This window comes from Protopterus annectens, chromosome 13.part0 (genome assembly GCF_019279795.1).
Source record: "Protopterus annectens isolate FY-2018-M chromosome 13.part0, PAN1.0, whole genome shotgun sequence".
NCBI classification, from domain to species: Eukaryota; Metazoa; Chordata; order Ceratodontiformes; family Protopteridae; genus Protopterus; species Protopterus annectens.
This window is the reverse complement of record NC_056747.1, coordinates 1,325,839,156-1,325,845,155: the sequence shown is the minus strand read 5'-3', so window position 1 is coordinate 1,325,845,155 and position 6,000 is coordinate 1,325,839,156.

Below are 6,000 nucleotides of genomic sequence, written 5' to 3'. Positions count from 1 at the left end.
GATCATGATTTTGGCACCAGTTATTTATTTGAGACAAGCCTTCCTGCAAAATGGCTAAGTAATTTGAGGATTCAATAACTTCTCTAACTTGCAGTCATCTGCAAACTTAGTCAGCCAGAGCCTTGGTTTTTACTTCAGAAAAGTAGATGCCAAACAGGAGAGGCCACTTTCTGACTGAATCTTTCACAGAGCAAAGCTTTAGAATGACCAGTACTTTACCATGTTGATTTCATTCTAAAAGTGTTCACAATTACAGCATATTTTGGGGCTTTGGAAACTTCTATGAAGATTTGTTAATTCATTAGAACTGCATTGTAACATTTGTGTCTCTAATGTCATATATTGTACGATTTTACCTACTGCAGATAGACAGACTGCTTGATAAATGAATCTCTGACTAAACACTGGTTCCTTACTTTAGACATTAGTCATCATCCTCAACTCCTTTTTCCTCATTTTTCTACATGGCGTCAGGGTGTTGCATAAGCTGTCACCACTGCTCTTGATTCAGTACTCTCCTACCTTCCTTGACAGTCATATCTGACTGTTGCAAGTCTTCTCACGTACAATCCATCCACCTTCTGACTGAATGTCCTTGCCTTCTTTAGTTGTATTTCAATCTCCCTCTCTCTGGGTGGCGCTGTGGTGCAGCGGTTAATGTTGTCACTTCACAGCAAAAGGTTCACCAGTTTGATTCCTGGCTGGGGTGCCTTCTGTGTGGAGTCTGCATGTCCTCCCTGCATTCATGTAGGTTTCCACCCACATTCCAAAGACATGCAACTGGAGTGTTTCTGCCTGGGCCTCTGCTGAAAATAGGCACTGTCCTAGTCAGAGTTTTCCACTCAACAAATGTTAAAAATAAAAAATCTTCAACATCAAATATTCTATTGGGTTTTCTGAACATGTGCCCAAACCAGCATAATCTGTTTTCATTGACATTCTCTGTAATTGGAATTTTGGAATTACTTTGGCCTCTGCTCTTATGTCCTTATTTCTTCATCTATCCCACAGAGTGCATACTACCACTCATCTCAGGCACTTTACCTGCATCATATCAAGCTTCCTGAAATGTTCTGCCTTCATTGCCCAGGTTTTTGTACCATACAATAGCATCAGTCACACAATTGTTTTGTATACTTTACTTTTTCAAATTCTTTGTCATTCTTCTGTCACAGATGACCTCTGACACCCTGTGTCAGTTGTCTGAAGTAGATCTGATTGGCCACTGTATTCAGACTTTCCTTCTCATCAACCACCTCTCCCATATACTTGAAGCTGTTAACCTGTCCTACTCTTCTCTCTTCTGTCTCAGTTGTCACCTTCTTCTGATTACACCCATTTGCTGCTATGACAACTGTCTTGTCTGTACTCATGTTTTATCCTATGTGCCTTCAGTTTTGTATTCAAATCCCCTATCATTTGCTGTTTAGAGACTGCTTGTAATACCACATTATCTGCATTCAGCAGTTTGGTTGACTTGCCCCCTCCATCCTGTTTGCTAATGTAGTCCATCACCAATATGAATAGCACTGGGCTCAGAGGTGAACCCTGATACACACCCACTCCCTTTGGAAACCCCTCTGTGAGTCTGAACACAGTTCATGCCTGTGTCATTGGGTCCTCATACATAGCCTGCACTAATTCTACTAATGTTTCCAGGACATCGGGCCATCCCAGGACTGCATATATAAGTTTTCTTTGAAGCTTTCAGATGCTTTCTCCATGTCTAGGAATGCCCAGTTGGCCTCTCCTCATCTCCATCTTCTTTTCCACTGTCCATCTCATTGCCAATATTTGGCTGGTCATGCTGCATTCTGAGCTGAAAATAAACTGTTTATCTCCAGACTTACTTTTTATTACTCAGAATATTTGTTCATTAATCACCCTCACCAACACTTTCCTGCAGTGTAATACGAGAGTTTTTTGTTTCATAGGTTCATAGGTACATAGGTTCATACTAGGCTATCTGCCCTAGGGCATTTATAAGCCTAGCCAGAGTGTGTTTGGCTTTTGCCACCCATTTTAAAATAATTTTTCTATGCCCTTTTTCGAGGTTAGTATACTGTGCCTCTGTCTAACAGTGACATAGAAGTGATACCCGGGGTAAACCTATGATCTCCCATCCACTTATCAAGATTCCTCTTGAAGAGAGTCAATGAGGGACTCTGCCTAACCTGGACTGGGATTTTATTCCAGAGTGAAGGGAGCTTCTGGGTTATGAATCTGTCCCTCCAGCATGTCCTATTTATTTCAGTGCTGAGGTTCAAGTCTCGAAGCGTAGCTCGATGAGATTTGGATTTTTTGAGGTGCAGCATGTCCCTTAATTCCGGGTTGGACATGGCTTTATATGTCAGGCTCAGGTCGCCTTTGAGCAGGCGGTATGCCACTGAGTAGAGTTGGAGTTTCTTTAACTGGGCAGCATATGGCATCTGTTTGAGCCCTTTGATCCTCTTGGTGAGGTGCCTTTGGGGTCTTTCCAGTTGCTGCAGGTGCTTGGTAAGGTACATCCAAAAAGGGGCATTGTACTCGATTATGGGCCTGATGAGGGATGAGTAAAGAGGCACGATGACCTCCCCTAATCTAGATGTGAATCCCTTCATGATTAGGTGGGCTATATAAAATGTTTTTCTAACCACTTTGGCCACGTGGTTGTCAAATGAGATATTGCTGTCAACTTGGGTCACCAGATCCCTAATTACTTCTTCTGTACTTAATGGATTACTACCTATGTGGTAATTTGTGGGCACTTTGTTTTTTGCCAAAGGGGTTGACTATACACTTTTTGGCATTTAGCTTGAGGCCATGGCTCTGGCACCAGTTGTCTGTTTCTATGAGGCCCTTTTGGAGGATGCTTGTGTCAGCTGGAGAGTAGATTATGGCACCCAGTTTGCAGTCATCTGTGAACTTGGTCAGCCACAGTCCTTCTGTGTTGGCCTGTACCTCTGAGAAATATATACCGAACAAGAGAGGTCCCAGGACTGAGCCTTGTGGGATGCCACTTGTAACTGGTTTGGAGTCTGACATGGCTCCAGCAATTCTAACCTTGTGGGTTCTGTCCTTGAGCCAGTTTGCATGATGGTGAGCATCACAAAGGATACAATAATGCATTTTTTTTGCATTTAGTTTCAGATCATGATTTTGACACCAGTTATTTATCTGAGACAAGCCTTCCTGCAGAATGGCTAAGTCATTTGGGGATTCAATAACTTCTCTAACTTGCAGTCATCTGCAAACTTAGTCAGCCAGAGCCTTGGTTTTTACTTCAGAAAAGTAGATGCCAAAAAGGAGAGGCCACTTTGTGACTGAATCTTTCACAGAGCAAAGCTTTAGAATGGCCAGTACTTTACCATGTTGATTTCATTCTAAAAGTGTTCACAATGACTGCATATTTTGGGGCTTTGGAAACTTCTATGAAGATTTGTTAATTCATTAGAACTGCATTGTAACATTTGTGTCTCTAATGTCATATATTGTATAATTTTACCTACTGCAGTTAGACAGACAGCTTGATAAATGAATCTCTGACTAAACGCAGGTTCCTTACTTTAGACATTAGTCATCATCCTCAACTCCTTTTTCTCATTTTTCTACATGGCGTCAGGGTGTTGCATAAGCTGTCACCACTGCTCTCGATTCAGTACTCTCCTACCTTCCTTGACAGTCATATCTGACTGTTGCAGGTCTTCTCACGTACAATCCATCCACCCTTTGACTGAATGTCCTTGCCTTCTTTAGTTGTATTTCAAACTCCCTCTCTCTGGGTGGTGCTGTGGTGCAGCGGTTAATGTTGTCACTTCACAGCGAAAGGTTCACCAGTTTGATTCCTGGCTGGAGTGCCTTCTGTGTGGAGTCTGCATGTCCTCCCTGCATTCATGTAGGTTTCCACCCACATTCCAAAGACATGCAACTGGAGTGCTTCTCCCTGGGTCTCTACTGAAAATAGGCACTGTCCTAGTAAGACTTTTCCACTCAACAAATGTTAAAAATAAAAAATCTTCAACATCAAATATTCTATTGGATTTTCTGAACGTGTGCCCAAACCACCATAATCTGTTTTCATTGACATTCTCTGTAATTGGAATTTTGGAATTACTTTGGCCTCTGCTCTTATCTCCTTATTTCTTCATCTATCCCACAGAGTGCATCCTACCTACCTACCTATCCTTCAGAAAAGTAGATGCCAAACAGGAGAGGCCACTTTGTGACTGAATCTTTCACAGAGCAAAGCTTTAGAATGGCCAGTACTTTACCATGTTGATTTCATTCTAAAAGTGTTCACAATGACTGCATATTTTGGGGCTTTGGAAACTTCTATGAAGATTTGTTAATTCATTAGAACTGCATTGTAACATTTGTGTCTCTAATGTCATATATTGTATAATTTTACCTACTGCAGTTAGACAGACAGCTTGATAAATGAATCTCTGACTAAACGCAGGTTCCTTACTTTAGACATTAGTCATCATCCTCAACTCCTTTTTCTCATTTTTCTACATGGCGTCAGGGTGTTGCATAAGCTGTCACCACTGCTCTCGATTCAGTACTCTCCTACCTTCCTTGATAGTCATATCTGACCGTTGCAGGTCTTCTCACGTACAATCCATCCACCCTTTGACTGAATGTCCTTGCCTTCTTTAGTTGTAGTTCCTTTTTGAAGGAAAGGTTAGTTTGTGAAGGAAAGGTTAGTTTGCTTTTATTTTTTGTATTACTTTTCTATAATTTGAATACTGTAGTTTGCTTTCTTTACCTTGTGTTTTGCTTGCATTCTGTTTTAATAGCATATTAAAACTTCAAAAGAGACCACAGCTCTCTCTGTTCTGAGTCAGGCAGTTTTTTCCCGCCCTCCCACCCATTTTAGTTGTCTCCCACCCATTTTAGTTGTCTTGTTAAATACCACTGTCTTTCTAGTTGCCCGCCTCTTATGTTAATCTGACCATATATCTCATTTCTCTCTACTTTCACTGGCTTATGTGAGTAATCACAAAATCATCATTTTTGAAATCCCACCCCTTCAATTATTTCAATTATTCAATTATTTAAATTTATTGGCCATCCTACAGTATTTCATAGTACCAAAATACAAAAGTGCCCACCCCTTTCAATCCATCTTGCTGTTTTAAAAAATAGTAACTCTCCACTAAACCTTAACTTTTTAAACAGGTAAAACTCAAGTTACCTACTTTCACATCTAACTTCTCTAGTGCACACTGCAGAGTGCATTCTTTTCAATCTTACCTTTAAGCATCCCTGTGACTAGCACTTTCTCTAATACCTGCTGGAAAGCACTAGGAAGCCTTAAACTCATGCAAACACTGAACTCTCCTTGTTAACAAGGAGAAATTAATAGTAGGCACTAAACAGCCTATAATTGCAAAGTACCTTGCTAAGGAAACAGCTCCTATACTTTACAAAGAAAAAAGCCCCAAACCAGGCATGTCCAAGGGTCAGCTTCCGGTGATTTCTCCTGTCCACCTGGTGAATCTGGGCATACTGGGGCAATGCAGCAATTGCCTCATGTACACAGACAGCCCTCTCCTCCTACCACCCAACACTACAACCTGTGAGAGATGCACTTACATAGCCAAAATGGAAGCAAAGCTCTCTCCACCCAAGATTCTGCCAAACAGTCAAGAGGAGAAGGTTAACACCCACACTACACCTCAAGCAACACATAGCCCTTCTAAACCCACACCACCAACACCCACATATAGCAACACTAAATCCACATATGCAGAGGCCCTTAACTGTAACCTGCCCAAGCAACAAAGACCTCTGAAGCTGAAACGCAAACAAACACCAATCACAACCAATGTGTCACATAGTTCACAACACCAGTGTGCCACCCAGCAACAGCCCCTAAGGCAAGACAATGTACCTAACACTTTAGTCATAGGTGACTCTATAGTCCGGCACACTGATGTCCCTCTCACCAGGTTGAATAAGGAGAAAATTACAGTCAGCTGCCTGTCGGGTGCCAGGATCCGCCACATAACGCATGCA